General features: G+C 38.8%; 1 protein-coding gene across 5 annotated transcripts in view; it reads right to left on the bottom strand.

Annotated features, from left to right (window-relative positions):
• The window catches only part of KCTD1 (potassium channel tetramerization domain containing 1), a 174,146-nt gene that overhangs the window by 69,226 nt on the left and 89,406 nt on the right, over positions 1 to 15,514 (bottom strand). The window lies entirely within an intron of this gene.

Here is a 15,514-nt window from a genome sequence, read left to right as displayed (position 1 = left end):
ACGTACACAGTACAGAACGTGACTTCATCTTCAGGGGCACTGTCTTAATCATCCGACCTTTCAGAGCATAGCAGAGTGCCAGGCACACAGTAGGTGTGCAACAAATATTAAGGAAAAGTGTTTTTTCTCCCCTTGTGTGTTATTAGAGGAGATTTTATTTCTAACCTTGAGATCTAAAGAATTAGAATGAAGGTAAAATACTTAAGAACCTTTCTGCTCAGGGCTAGGAGGCAAAGATTATAAATTAACTTTAAAATGTTACTATAAAATATTTGTATTCATTTCTACAAGTACTTTTGAGCACCTAAAATGTGCCAACCACTGTGCCAGACACTGGCAACAGAGCAGTGAGCAAAAGAGGCAATGTCCCAAGAATGGTCTTTTGTACAGGATAGAATGAATAAAATTCATGAAAATAGTCTCACTCTTAACAACATTCAACCAGTAGTTTTTGAAGGGCTACTCTGCATATGGCAAATAAAAGATAAAATAATGATCACTTTGTAAGTTTTATCAATGTCTAATCACTATGTTGTACACCTGAAACTAATATGTATATGTCAACTGTAATTGAAAACTAAAAAAAAAATTTTAAAAGGATAAAATAGCCCTAAATCAATTAGAAAATTTCAATCACAGGCTGAAATACATTGAATCAGATTCATTACTTTATATATCACATTAAGTCAAATATTGTAAACAAAATATTACATATATGCATATAATCACATATATACATTTATATACACATATACACACACATATATACATATACTTATATATATACACACACCCTTAAAACATATAAATTACAACTAGAAATGGCAACAGACACTGTAAGTATACCAAGATATGCTTAACTTTAAACAGCCTGACCCGATATCATATCAAAGACAAACAAGGGCTCTAAAAACAGAATTTCCCTCAGTGTAAATACTGCGATCTAATTTACAAATATTTGATTTGTCAAAAATGATTTGCAGACATTTTTGCTAGGATAGCATCACAGGTTTCTAGGGCAGAAGTGTTTCTAAAGGTCTCTGGACCAGGTATTCCTGTAACAGCTGTCTTACTGAGAGGGGCTTCTGGTAAATTGGTTTGGGTGTTAGCCCAGGAAGGTTAGGGTACAGTTTAGCCCTATTTAGACAGGAGGAGGCTCGCCAGCTGATCCTTGTTCTCAAATGCTAATCTTGATTCTTTAGCATCACAAATACGGACTAAGCATTTCACAAACAAATGCCTCCCTATGTTAATATTTTCTTTTGATTCCAACAACACCGTGCTTGTGTTCTCTTACTAGAGGAAGTTGGGGGGAAAGCACAGATTTTCTGATGACCTATTTGGGGAGGCAGTTTGGAGAAGTGTGTACCCGAGAGAAAAAAAGACCTCAGTCCTTCAGGCAGCATTTGATAGCACAGGAGAACCTTGCCCAGGCTGAGAATCAACTGAATAAAGACTAGCAATCTCATCGTAATGGTGACACAAAACCTAGGAAGCGAGGAGACTCGGGCTTTGTCGACCAGGAAAGACGTACCGGGCCTGTGAATGAAGGTCAGTTCCGACTCTGGACCAGGTTCTGCTACTCAGTCTCTCTGGGCCTCCATTACCTCTCCCGACCTACCAAGGTGAGGTGGTCAGGTCTGTCATCCACTGAATTCTTAAGAAAGCAACTATGCTAACACTCACTCTAAACAGTTTACTCATCCTTCCCTTAATACTTTAATCAGGGAAATGCTAAATCTGATGGGCTCATCCAAAAGTGGCTGCTTGACCTAGAGGAGTGGAGGAGGTCAGTCACAGCTCCATCTACTCTGGGTCCAGGCAGAGCCCACTTGAATGTCAAGTTCATGAGAAATGAGACTTTCTGTTTTGTTCATGCTGGGTCATCAGTGACTAGCACATAGTAGGTGCTCAATAAATATTGGTTGAATGAGTGGACAAGTGAGAGACCTGGGATACAGTCCTGGATTTGCCATTTATTAACTGTACTTCCTGGGGCAGGCTACTAAATCTCTAGCCTACAAGACTGTTATGAGGATTAGATGGAATTATGTACACTGAAGATTTACAGTAACATGTTACATATTGTTGGAGCCCACGACAAGTCACCCCAAAATATCCCACAATGGCATATTGATTACTTTGAGCTCAAGTTACTTGACCAGCTGCCTGATACCAGAAGAGCACCTTGACCCTCCCTTGTCCCCTTGAATACAGGAAATATATCTCCCATGTGAAAGGTGTCCTCCCCACACCTGGAAGACACTATTGTTAACTCAGAACGGAAAGACTGTGTAATTAGATCTTATTGCCTCTTTTCTACTTTACTACTTTGTTTAAATTCCTCACTAAAGGATACCCATAAACCTGGCTTAGATTCCTTTCTAATCAGCACTAACTCTGTCCTGTCAATTTCTCACAAATGTATTGCTTGTCTAAAAAGTTTTAAAAGGTGCCTAATTCTAGCATTCCTCTGGGCATCATCTATTGTCATTCTCCCATGTACACATTATTAAATTGTTTTTTCTCCTGTTAATCTAGTCTTGTGCTAATTTTATTACATTATTACTAGTCCAGCCGATAGAACTAAAGAAAGGCAAAAGGGGGGAATTCTCCCCCTCCCCAACAATATATGTTAGCTACTGGAATGAGCATGGGGAGAAATTCTTCAGGAATGAGATGGGTAGCCCTGATACCAAGCAAAGCACTGAAGGCCAATAATCTAATTACAATTCATACTTCATATGCAGATAACATTTATTGACCTCATTTCTAAGCAAGTTGGTATAAACTAAGACTAATATGTGAATTATCTGATGATTTCTGTCAGTTGAAAAGTATTTTATTTGTCAAGTAGGAAAAGAGTTAAGAGAATGACATAATCTCTCTCAAATTAGCACTTTAACAGACTGCCACTGTTTGATGCAAGACATTGCCAGAAACTTTCATATTCATTATATCTGAATGAGAGATTTTCTGGTTATAAAGTGGCCATGAGAATGTTTAAAAACTGTTATTTAAAAAAAAACACCCTGTAACTTATGATCTGGTCATATGTACTGCTTTTAATGATAGATGTTTAAAAGATCCTATTTGTGTATTCTGTATGATTAAGACGTTTATTCAAACAAATTTAGAATATGATTTACTGGTATCTCAACATTCTAATGAAAATTATAAACAAAGAGATTGATTTCTATAAATTAATTGCTGATAATGGGGAAAAATCAAATTGTCTATTTTCTTAATAAAAAAAAAAAAGTCTCCTTATTGATTTCAGAGAAGAAGGGAGAGGGAGAGAGAGAGAGAGAGAAACATCAGTGATGAGAGAGTCATTGATTGGCTGCCTCCTGCACACCCCACACTGGGGATGGAGCCCGCAACCCGGGCATGTGCCCTGACCAGGAATCGAACCTCCATCTCCTGGACCCTAGGTCCATGTTCAACCGCTGAGCCACACTTGGCTGGACAAATTGTCTATTTTTTAATGACATGGATAATTTTATTGAACACAGAAGACATATTAATACTTGTAAGTCATTTCAATGTTTTTCCATTTAAAATCTACATAAAAGTTAGTTCAAAATTAATCCTTTCAACATTTTATATAAAGTACATTTAAAGTATCCTTTCCATGACATAACTGAGGAGAGAATAAAAGCTTGAAGATTTAATTTTTATTTTTAGTGAGTTACACACTGGTTTAAATAGGGATACCTAGAATTTAATATGCATTTTTCTCTAAACTTCTGTTTTTATTATTGCCTTTTGATTATCACTTTATTCTTACCACAGATGTAGGTTTTCCTACTGGTTTCTTTGCATATTTCCATTCTTTCATCTGTGTTTATAAATATGTTGTGAATATTGGGGATCCTTTGTCTTAACTTTAAAAGAGAAAATTGAGGATCAGTTGTAAATTGTATATAATCTCTCTACTTTTCCTCAGGCCTGTCAATAACCTCTAACCAATAGAATTTTTTTTTTAAAGTTACCAGTTACTGAGCACTTACTATGGGCTTTTACTAATCACAACAGTAGTATTCCCACTATCCTCATTTAACAGAGGAGAAACTAAGTAACCTGCTTAAGGCCATTCAAGTTAGAACTTAGAATATTGGTTTTGCTCCAAACTTCCCATAAGACTGGAGGTGCCTTAGCCACTCACTTCTCTTTTCCTTTTCTTCCTGCTGTCTTTTCCTTTTCTGCCCCTATGTCAGCAGTGTCATGTTTATCCTTGGTGTTATCTACATGTCTGTCATTATCACTTCCCAACGTGCTTGCAGTAAGAAGTCAGGTGACTCCAGGACGACAGGATCCGTTTCGCTCACCTGCTCTGGCTGGGCAGGAACTGCCTGCCAAGAGCAGCATCCCGGGAAAGCCTCCACAGGAAGGCCTGTCATCCTGTGCCAAGGGGTAAACCCTCACCCCACAAAGCACCTTAGGATTATTAAACATTTTTGATTTGTCAGGTGCTTTATAGTCATTTTTATTGGTGCTTTTTACTAGTCATAACTCTGCATCAGTACTGTACTCACTTTTCTTTAATTAAGTGCTCTGAGTGAAGTGGAAAAGACCGAAGGCCCTGGGGAGCAAGTCTTCAGTCTCAACAGTCAGGGAGCAGACAGAGAGCCGCAGAGACTGCCACCTGCTCCCAGCGAGTGTCAGACCAGGAGCCTGTCAGCACTTGACCACTGCAGGGAGGGCTACGTGGGGAGTGAGATTTTATATTAGAAAAAGATCCCCAAATTACCATAGCTTTCAGGCACTTCCATCCTGAGCAAGTGCTGACATTTGGAAGACTGGGCCATTCTAAGTCACCCTAATCTACAATGTTCCCTTTTATTTCCCTGAAACACAAAAATCAGTGTCCTTTTCCCCCCTTTTCTTTAATGCCCAACAACAACGCTTTTAAAACTTTAGCTGTAAGTTACAGCTTAGAAGGCACCACTGTGTAAGAGCACTGGACCTGGAGTTGGAACTTCAACTTCACTCTCTGGTAGCCAGGTGAACTTGGGAAACTGCTTAACCTCTCGGAGCGTCAGTTGTTCTCCTCTGTAGAATGGGTATCTCAGTTCTTATTCCCCGCCTTCAGTTTGCTCATACTATGTGTATATATAGTTTCACAGAGCTTACCCCACTGTCAGGGTTTATTCTTCAGGTTGCTTGTCTGTCTCCCCTACAGGACTGTGAGGCTCCAAGGACGAGGACTGTATCTGTGTCCCCACCATCTATCTACCCCAGTACGTGACACAAGGAAGTGCCCTAGCATGAAATCAAATACTGAAAAGCCCTTTTGCAAACTGTAAAGCACTATTTACAAGGGCCTTAGTAATTGAGTATTCGTAGTATGATCACACAGATCCGAGGTGTGAAAGAAACAATGCTAGGTACCAAGGAAGCCAGGCTTTCAGTAATCATTACGATCTATAATTAAAATGCAAACTCAGTACCAGTTCTGAATTCCTTTGGATTATTGCACAATACTCAGTCTTAAATATTTGTGGATTAACAGCACAGTGGACATTGATAAATGGTGAAATGTGGCAGCCTACCTCATTCTGGGACACCTACAATAGTGTACTGAGGCTTTCCCAAGATGTCTCAATGTGACAGCAAAGAAAAGCCTTAAATATTTGACAAGGTAAGATTTTATCTTTTCCAAAATTTCACATTCTCCTTATACACTTTTAGGTTTAAATGTTTAGTCTTGGTTAGGCCAACTTCAGTCCCATTTCTTAGATAGTAATATACACCATTTACTCTCCAGGGTTTGCTTGTAAGCAGTCATTAAGAGAGCTAAGACCCTCTTCTCCCTCTCCAACAGTCCTCCTTCTGACTTGTCCTAAGTGTTCCCATGCAATTTCTCCAGTGTCATCTCTGAACTATTTCTAACTTGTTCCTTGCCTCCAAATTCCCACCCTGGTAAACAGCAAATGCCCAATAAAAGCTTTTATAAGTGAATCCTATGTTCAGAGATTCTCTGTATAGCAGTTTCCTTCCTCTTGACTTTCCACTCACATCCAAGAGGTGGTTCTAAAATACATCACTTGAGATAGTGATTAAATACTGGGAACAGAATCTATGATTCCATTATCTTCTTCATAAATTAAAAAAAAAAAATCTTGAGAAACATACCTGGAACTTTACAACTCCCTCTCCCCTTATAAAATAATCCCCCAAACAGTGAAGTCACTAGCATTATGAATATTCTACTGTTAATTATAAAAAATTAGCATGTGGCCCTAGCTGGTTGTGCTCAATGGCTAGAGCATCAGTCGGCCCGTGCACTGAAGGGTCCCAGGTTCGATTCTGGCCAAGGACATATGCCTCAGTTAGGGGCTCAATCCCTGACCCCCTGTGGGAGGCAGCCAGTGGATGTGTCTCTCTCACATCAATGTTTCTCTCTCTCTGCCACCCTTCCACTCTCTCTCAAAAACAATGGAAAAAAATGTCCTCAGGTGAGACTTAAAAAAAAAAAAAAATTAACATGTGAATGAATACCAAGTTGGGAGGAAAAGAAAATGAAGCTAGCAAATCAGTTTTCTAATAATCTCATTACACTTTTTCTGTCTGTGTGTTTCTGCAGCAACATGTGTTAAACTGTTACCTCAATCCACTGAAAAATACTCTGCAAGTCTCTTTTTTTTTGGAGTAAAAAACAGGGATATTTGTTCAAGATGGAATATCGAAAATCTATTCATATGTAGTTTTTGTCAGAAAGAATGTCACAAAGTAGAAAATGTCATTCTAGATAAGCTGACTTAATAAAATTAATAGAATTATTAATTAAAGTTATTAATTATTAATTAATTTAATTAAAATTCTAAAAGCCCGTGAAGTTATCCTATTAGGACTGTGGTGGCTGAATACTGTGAATATTTGAAGGGCAAACTAAATTAGAGAAAATGAATCCTGCATCATCATATCAATCATTTCTATTTTATAAGAGCACCTTGTCAAGTCACAAAAGGGTTAATTGGTCAGCAATGTTGCATCAAAACACCAACCAATTACCCTGATTCTGCAGTCTATTCAAAACATATATTAGTACACACCAACTTTAAGTGGAATTTCTGTTGATTTTATACAGTCTCCAAGACAAAAGTCAAGTATTAGAAAATTATAGCCCGGTTATTCATCAGGGAACTACAAATACACTAACACAGGATCTAGCCAAATATAGTCCCTACTCCAAGAATACAGAAATTAGAATTCACCAGTTATTGCTATAATAACTGCCATAATGTTTTAAGAACCCCAGTATGAGGACTGTTCCCTTAATCCCAAACCATTTCATATAAAATTTAATCTCTTGTGAAAACCTGTTGATTTCATTCTAATCTAACTTTTGTGAATCCACTGGAGTAGGGGCAGCAGCTATGCCCATCGGAGCTCCCCAACCCCTGTAGCACTTGAAATTTGCCAAGGATCTGTTAAGAGAACCTGGAAGGGTCTGCAGACAAACCTAGAAACAGGTGTGGAGGTCACTCCCTCCTAGCCCTCAGCATATGCAAATCTTAAAGAAAAGCAGAGGAGACAAAAACAGGCTTTGGGATAAATAAAGCATCCACAGGGACAGGCTTTCTGAAGTAGTAGTGAGGGCGCGGGGCCTGGAGGGTGCCAGAGGCTTCTGAGAGTTCCTGTCTATTAGGAGAACAGAGGAAGGGTGACCGCTGAATGAATGGACGCCCCAGAAGGCCCAGCAAAGAGGCCCTGCACAGCACCTGGACAAGGTATTTACAAGAGAAGAACTGAAGACTGAGACTGGGACTTTATCATCAGACCAGCTATTTTCAAACATAAAATGTTCTGTACTAAGACAATAAAATGATAGAAAACCTTTTAAGCACTTTTCGAAACACAACTCATTAAGCACCGAGGACCACAGACCCTAAGTATCACCACTGTTCCCATCTGAGGGACACTGGAGCACAGGGAGGTTCGGGGCCGACTGATATTTGACCCAGGGAGTCTGGCCTGTTCTTAACCACTCTGAAACAAGGATTCTCAAAAGAGGCTGTTACAGTCCCCAGACCCAGCTAGGGACCACATACAACAAAAGAAACATGCTATACACTGGAAACACGGTTGACCCTTGAACAACAGGGGTTTGAACTGCGGGGGACCACTTACATGAGGATTTTTTTCGATACTGTAAATATATTTTCTCTTATGATTTTCTTAATAGCATTTTCTTTTCAATAGCTTACTTTATTGTATATAATACATATAACATATAAAATATGTGTTAATCAACCGTTTATGTCATTAGTAAGGCTTCTAATCAAGAGCTGGCCATTAGTAGTTAAGTTTTTGGGGAGTCAAGTTATTCGTGGATTTTCGATTGTGTATGTGTTTGGGGGAAGACTGATGCCCCTAACTCCCACATTGTTAAAGGGACAATTATATTCTATTGTTTTCCACTTTTTAATTTTTCCCTGTGTTTAAACAAGTTTTCTCTTCTTACTTTTTCTAGAAAAACATGTAAGTTAGTGATGTGAATCTAATGTTATATCATCTTCTCCTTACCGGATTCTTTTATTTGAACAGGTGATAAGAATTTAGGAATCAGCAAACCATGGATTCAAAAGACTCTGGGATCAGAAAGGCCTGGATTCAAATCCCAACATAGTTACTTACCAGTTCCTAGACCTTAAGCAAGTTCATCAACACCTGTTCACCTTAGTCCCCTCCTTTGTAAAATGGAAATAATAACCATAACTCCTTGAAGGGCTATGTGAGGATTAAATTAGAGACCATATACCACTGCTCATCAAGATGTTTGGCGCATACAAATTGCTTGGGAATCTTATTAAAAAGCAAGTGTTGATTCAGGGGAACAGGTTGGCAAAATTTTGTATTATTGGAAAGCTCCCAAATGATGCAGAGGCTGCCAGTAGGTGGACCACTTTAAAGCCTGCAGTACATCTTGGTTATTACTAATGATTACACTCTACTTCATAACTACAGAATCCGTGAGAGGATGGGACAGCTGACATCAAAACTCTGCAGGAAGGGAGTCATGTTTATCTCTAGAGATTGCAGCCCACTGAAATGACAGCCTCATGGACCCAACCACTCCTGCCTGGATATGGTCCAACTGTCCTCTTCCTGACTCAAAATAGCTAGAAAGTTAGGAATGGTGAAATCATTCACATTTCTAACTTATGTTCCTTGAAAACTACATGGCAAAACCATAGCAAGTTTAGATATCAGAACTAGTCTACAAGCTCAAGAAACTCATCCTAAACACTTATTTCTCAGACTGTCATAAAAAAGTGGAAGGTTTCCTCATGGATCAAATTTGGATATGTGTATCTAAAATCTATCTAAACATATTATCCATGGACATTTTGTCTAAACAGAGGGGGAGGTAGAGAAATCCATAATTATTAAATTAGAATATATATGGTATACTTACTAGCTAGGTCTCTGGGACGGTAGAAAGTGCCCAAATGGGAATCGGTGCCATAAACAATAGTTCCCCTTGTCTTGTGTTAAGAGAGAAAGCATGGGGATTAAATGGTGGGACACCTGACTTAACCTGGACAGGAGGCATGGAGTAAAACTAGAAATTGATGATTACAATCTGCCCAACTAGTCTTGACATTCTAATTTGGTAACTAAATTACTCACAAAGGAAGCAACATTTATCTCTGTCACCCTTCAGCATTCCTTTCCAAATTCCTTTCCTTTTTTCCCAGAAGCCTACTACCTAATGCTCTCTTAAATCTGTCAGTCTTTTCAGGTAGCACATTTTTACCTCCTTCCCCACAGATCAGATCAAAACACCCATCTTCCAGTGTTCACTGCCACGTGATCAGGGAAAGCAGTAATTCAAGGCAAGAAAGTCTACATGCTCCCAGGAAATGTTTGCATTATAAAGATGATTTTCAATATTTGGGTGGAGATGGGGCTGAGGAGGGGAAAGGCAAAGAATGGTGTGGTGATGTGGGAACACCTCAGCTGCTCTAGCACATCCCCATCCTCTCAAGATCTCCCCAAGTTCCCCAGTTTTACAGGGTTATATAAATGGAATCAACATGGGAGACCTTTACCATCCCCACACTGCTCCTTCTTTGTGAGGGACATACTTTGGGACTTCCCTGTCCCCCACATATTAAAAACACCCCAACTCACTGCCTGGAGAGTCAGAATGTGGAGAGTCACAAATCTCAGAAGGCAGAGGGTTACCAGAAAAAGGAAGTTCCCACTGGGGTCCCCAAAGCAGCCCATGAGCAAACTGCTGTTATGAAAACTCCAACTGAAGCTGAGACACTCAACTAGCAACAGAGTAAGATACTCCTACTTCCATTGTTTCTGAAAATTCCATTACCCAAGACTTGGATGAAGTTTCAGATATGATATGAATAAAAATATATCAGTCGCTAATGAAAGTTTGCTGTCATATATAAATGAGTATTTTTTAGGGAGAAAGAAGAGTTTGTCAGGTTGTTGAAGTATAAGCTGAAAGGAAGAAAGTCTAACTGTAAAGGATGTACAGAACAGAAGGATGGGGAGAATTACTGAAAACCTAAAACATGTCAAACTGGGTTGGGCCTCCTGTAGTACTAGGGGATATACTGTGGTCTGCCATTTAGTTTATGCAGGGGTGGGGAACGTCCAGCCCACGGGCCCTACACAGCCTGTGAAATCATTTGGTCTGGCCCTGCCAAGGCAACTGCAGGTGGGATTCGAAATTCAGTAAGTTTAGGAGATTTTTTTCATAGCTAATTTTTAAGTTGATAATTTTGTAGGGATGTTATAAATATCCAAATGGCCCTTAGCAGAAAAAAGATGCCCACCCCTGGTTTACAGTCATGGGTGTGAGGTAATACAACCTCATACACAGGTTTAACCTCAGCCCAGCGCCCCTGTTATACTGGGGTACCTCAAAGGGCTTAAACATTTATTTCTAGATCACATAAAATAGCTCATTCTCTGTTATAAAGACCTGACACCATTCAGAACCCTTCCTCTCTTGAAGGAGAACAGAAGACAAAGGGAAACTTCCATCAATCTGAAAAACCACAGAGCCTAAAACTTTATAGAGCTTAAAGTTTTAAAAGTCCATCTGTTTCCACTATGATGTTCATGTAGCAAGCAGAGAATCACTTCAGCTTGAAGTCCACAAACTGAGGAATCCTGCTCCTCTTGGCAGCACTTAGCAGGTAGAAAGGGGCTCCAGTATAACAGTGGTTGAGGTGAACTCAGCATCTTTAGAACACCACTAGTATTAAATAAAAAAGCTTACCAGCACAATGTTTCAAATCCTAAAGTGACGTTTTCTTTCATTTTAATTTATCAAGTTCAATCAGTATCTCCTCTTGGACTAATTAATTCCCACTCCCCTACCCCCTACCCAAATACTCCAATGAAGTATTTAAAAAGGCATCCTGACTAAGAGGTACAATGCAATGAATGACCAATCGAGAGACGTACATTAGGTCCTAGAAATAAAAGTTTGAGAATATGACAGGCCCACAGATTACTATTATGTTTGGCCCTAAGATTTCCAACATAGGTAACCACACAGTAACTCCTATCTACATTTTGTTTTTAAAATAGCAGTTAACATACAGCCCGGCCGGGTGTGGCTCAGCGGTTGAGCATCGACCTAGGATTCAAGAGATCGGGGTTCGATTCCCGGTCAGGGCACATGCCCGGGTTGCGGGCTGCAGCCGATCAATGACTCTCTCATCATTGATGTTTCCATCTCTCTCTCTCCCTTCCTCTCTCTGAAATCAATAAAGATATATTAAAATAAATAAATAAATAAATAAATAAATAAATAAATAAATAAATAATAAAATAGCAGTCAACATACAAAAGATAACTTGAAACTGAACTGTTTATTAAATGACTGAAGTGGAGTTCTGACTGGCTTAAGCCAAGGTGAGAACCTCACATACAACTAGCAGTCCTATTAGAAGAAGGGGCTCTTCCTGCTTCTTACCCATTTGCAATGACAAGAGAATGAATGACCTTTTGGGTGTCATTTGTTAGGGCAGCCAGATTTTTAAATCAGGATGACACAAGGACTTAAGTTTTAGATAGATGGGATTCACTTTCTCCTCTGGCAGCAAAAACTTCTTTTTCTATTTCCTGGATCAGATTTAATAGATAGTGAGCTGACATATATGGGGGTTTATATCAATTTAAAATAATATGCCTGAGTACTGAATGTAATATGCAAGAGTAAAAGTGCAGACTTCTTCCCCAAAAAGACTGCTGCAAAACATTGAGTGAATTACCATTTAACTTTGTTTTGATACAGTTTTAATATTTAATGAGGTCAAAATCTTGCCAATGAGACTACTTGACAAGTGGAAAATAGATTAATTTATACAGATTCCTAGTACAAGAGCCAGATTAGTAGGTGCTCAGTAACTGTTTTCTGAATGAATGAAAAAAGGTACATACTTAATGACATTTAGTTTCTCCACCAATCTGAACTAGCCATAAAGCAGAGCAAACATTCCTGCAGCAGAAAGAGAAATGTAGCCACAAACTAACATCAAAAATCAGGAAAATATCCCTTTTAAACAGTGCAGCTAATCCTAGTAGCTCCTGATAATCATTGCAAAAAAGTTCTTACAATTGCTACAGCTGTTAAACACACTACTCCTTTCACACTTATAGAAGTCTGTATCTGTCTTTAAGTAGAAAAGGGTATCCCTTCTGCCTACTCTCCAAATGCAAAATAAAACTATTAAGTAAATAGATCGAATATTCCTTTCCCCTTCCCATACTGCAGCACCAGAATCTGAATGCAAACTGGTTTTCCTGTGCTATCAGCATCTGGCTTCTCAAAGGCAAGGTCATGAATGACTGCATGTGCCCCATAGGGAGGCTGTTCCAATTTTCAACTTGGAAACTGTAAGGACCAAACTCTGGCCCACAGTGAAGACAATGAAACAGAAACAGTGGACATGCACCGCTGACTCCAGAATCTTTCCACTAATAGACTTTCTACTTTCAGAATTCCTTAAAAGTATTTCTGGAAACAATCTGGGTTAGGGTCAAGTAAGAGCAAGTTACTTGCAGCTTTGTCACAAGCTTATGAATGCTTCTAAGTGTACTTTAGGAAGCTAATGTTCACATTTTTGTTTGGTACTGGAGAGAGGCACAGTCCATAAAAACTTAAGCAACAAAACTATATTTAAAATCTAAGTTCCTATTAGTATTCTATAGACGAACATTAGAAATCTCTGTTATCTCTATCTAAGCTGAAGTACTGTTTTCTGAGGAAGGAAAAATGCTGTGAAGATCCAAAGGGAACAGCTATGAGAATGTAGAATAGGCCCGATAAATCTTTTAAAATGCACCTTTTAAAATGTACCACGTGATAACTCCACCTGGGAGCTAGAATTTACACCAATAACTGGATCATCTTAGATTACAACAGCTGGTGGAGGAAAAGGGAACTAAAACTACCCTTTACTTTGAACACAGCCATTCCAGAGAATTAAAGAGTGAATCAGTTAAAGCAACCATCACCACTCCCCCCCAATAAAAAACAAAACCCAGGCACTTCACATGAGTTAAAATCATAAATTCCATAATCTTTGTTAATCCTTAAGTGCATTCATTTTTCAACCAGTCCCATAAATGACACACTTACTAATGTCCTCAAGAAGTAATAAGAGTCAATGCATTTAAAGTAACAGGCTCTTCACTTTTTGAGAAACTCACACTGTTAGACGGGAATTAAAGCATCAGGGTGTGACTGTATTACTAAGGAGTCTAGAGTAACATGGTCACTAGTGGAATTCAGTGACACACCACTTGATGAGGTGCTGTGAGTACTAAGGTTAGACAGCCTATGTTTATAATTAAGTAATGATGACTGAAACTTGAAGTACACATGGCATTTCCTGGGGATTAATGGCCAGCTAGAGGAGTTGACAACCTAGAGCAATGCCTTGGGCTAGTCATTAATCCCCAGGAAATGCCCTGGACCTCAATTGTTACGGTGATTTTAATAAATAGAGGAAATATAAGTTTAATGTCAACTTTTTACTTAAACATTTGTTTTATACTTAGAATACTCAGACTTCATGAGTTCTACAGTAGTTACTAAACAGTTCCTGTAAATTTCTTAATACTGATTTTTAAAAATTTACTCTAACATAAGTGAAAAGCTTTGCACATATTAAAAATGTGCAAAGAGAACAACTTTTTGTAGTATTTTAACTACAGGGGACTTAGTTAAAATACTACAAAAAGTTTCAGAGCCATATTAATGATATAACCAACATATGGATACTCACATCTATACTTAACTTGGGAGTTAACTGACGACTCAATAAAATTAAAAGAATCAGTATTCAGGTTTATAAAACTCATTCATCTCACTCGGTTAAAATAAAGACTGTAAGAGAGCAACTGCATTCCTTAAAACAAAATAAAGCCAACTAAACAAACCCCAGCTTAATCTTTTGTGAACCTTAAGTCATGATTCTATGACACTGGTGTCAAGAAACCAACAGGCAGATGCCAGTAGACAAACTGTTTCATTATTATACCAAGCAGATATATACTTTAATAAACTCTCTTAGGCTTTTAATTCTTAATCAGATGCTATTCTGAACCAGGACATTTTAAGGGTTTTTACTTTAGCAGAAAAAAGTGAACATTTATTTTTGCTTTCAAAGAAAAAGCAAACCCAAATTTTCCGGAGAGAAAAAATTCTCCTCTCCATCCTTGAAACTCCTGAAAACAACCTCGTGGTCTGTCAGAAATGTACTACACTCACTAGAAGTACAGAAAGAAAGACACATAGCCTACAGGTCTCATGTATTTTAGAGAACTTTGGTGTTTATATTATCGTTCACAGCCTCTTTCTCAGTTGGCCTTGAGGCTTGCTGATTAGCTGGTAAATGTTTGAAAGGGTCAGTTTGTCCAGAACTGGAATTTCTACTTTGGAAACAGCACAGAGGTACCTGACATCTGTTCCTTGAAGGACCTGCACTACACTTCCAGACTTAGAGTTGAAATTCCTACTTCTGCTTGATGGCAGGGAGGTCAGTGGTAAAACCTCCAGTGGCTACTCCTGCCTGCAGAACAGAGCATAGTTCCCAAAAACCTCTGGTTTCTGACTCCTAGAGAAGAGTATCCAAGATGAGTATCATTTTAATAATACGAATATATTCATGAGTCTTCTCTGCCCCCTAGATTATGAGCTCCACGGGGCTAGGGAAAGACAGCAATGTTTTAGTGCCCTCAGTGCTGGGCACCACAAGCTATATGCTCCAAGGAAGAGCCTGGCTGGTAGGGCGATATCCTTTCCATCTAATAACTTTAACAACTGACTTTAGTTTATGGAAACTACACCCCAAACCTCACTTCACATCCAGCTACACGTTACTGGCACTCAACTGCCAGTCTCTCCACTCCCCACCCCCTTAGAGGAAGTGGGATTGGCATGCTTTCTTTTTAATAATTTATGCTTTTCTAACTTCATAAGTTACGGTGAATATGTAAGAGTATTTTAATGGTTACTTTATTC

Source organism: Miniopterus schreibersii (assembly GCF_964146895.1).
Source record: "Miniopterus schreibersii genome assembly, chromosome: 10".
NCBI lineage: Eukaryota > Metazoa > Chordata > Mammalia > Chiroptera > Miniopteridae > Miniopterus > Miniopterus schreibersii.
This window is presented reverse-complemented; position numbering and strand designations above follow the sequence as displayed.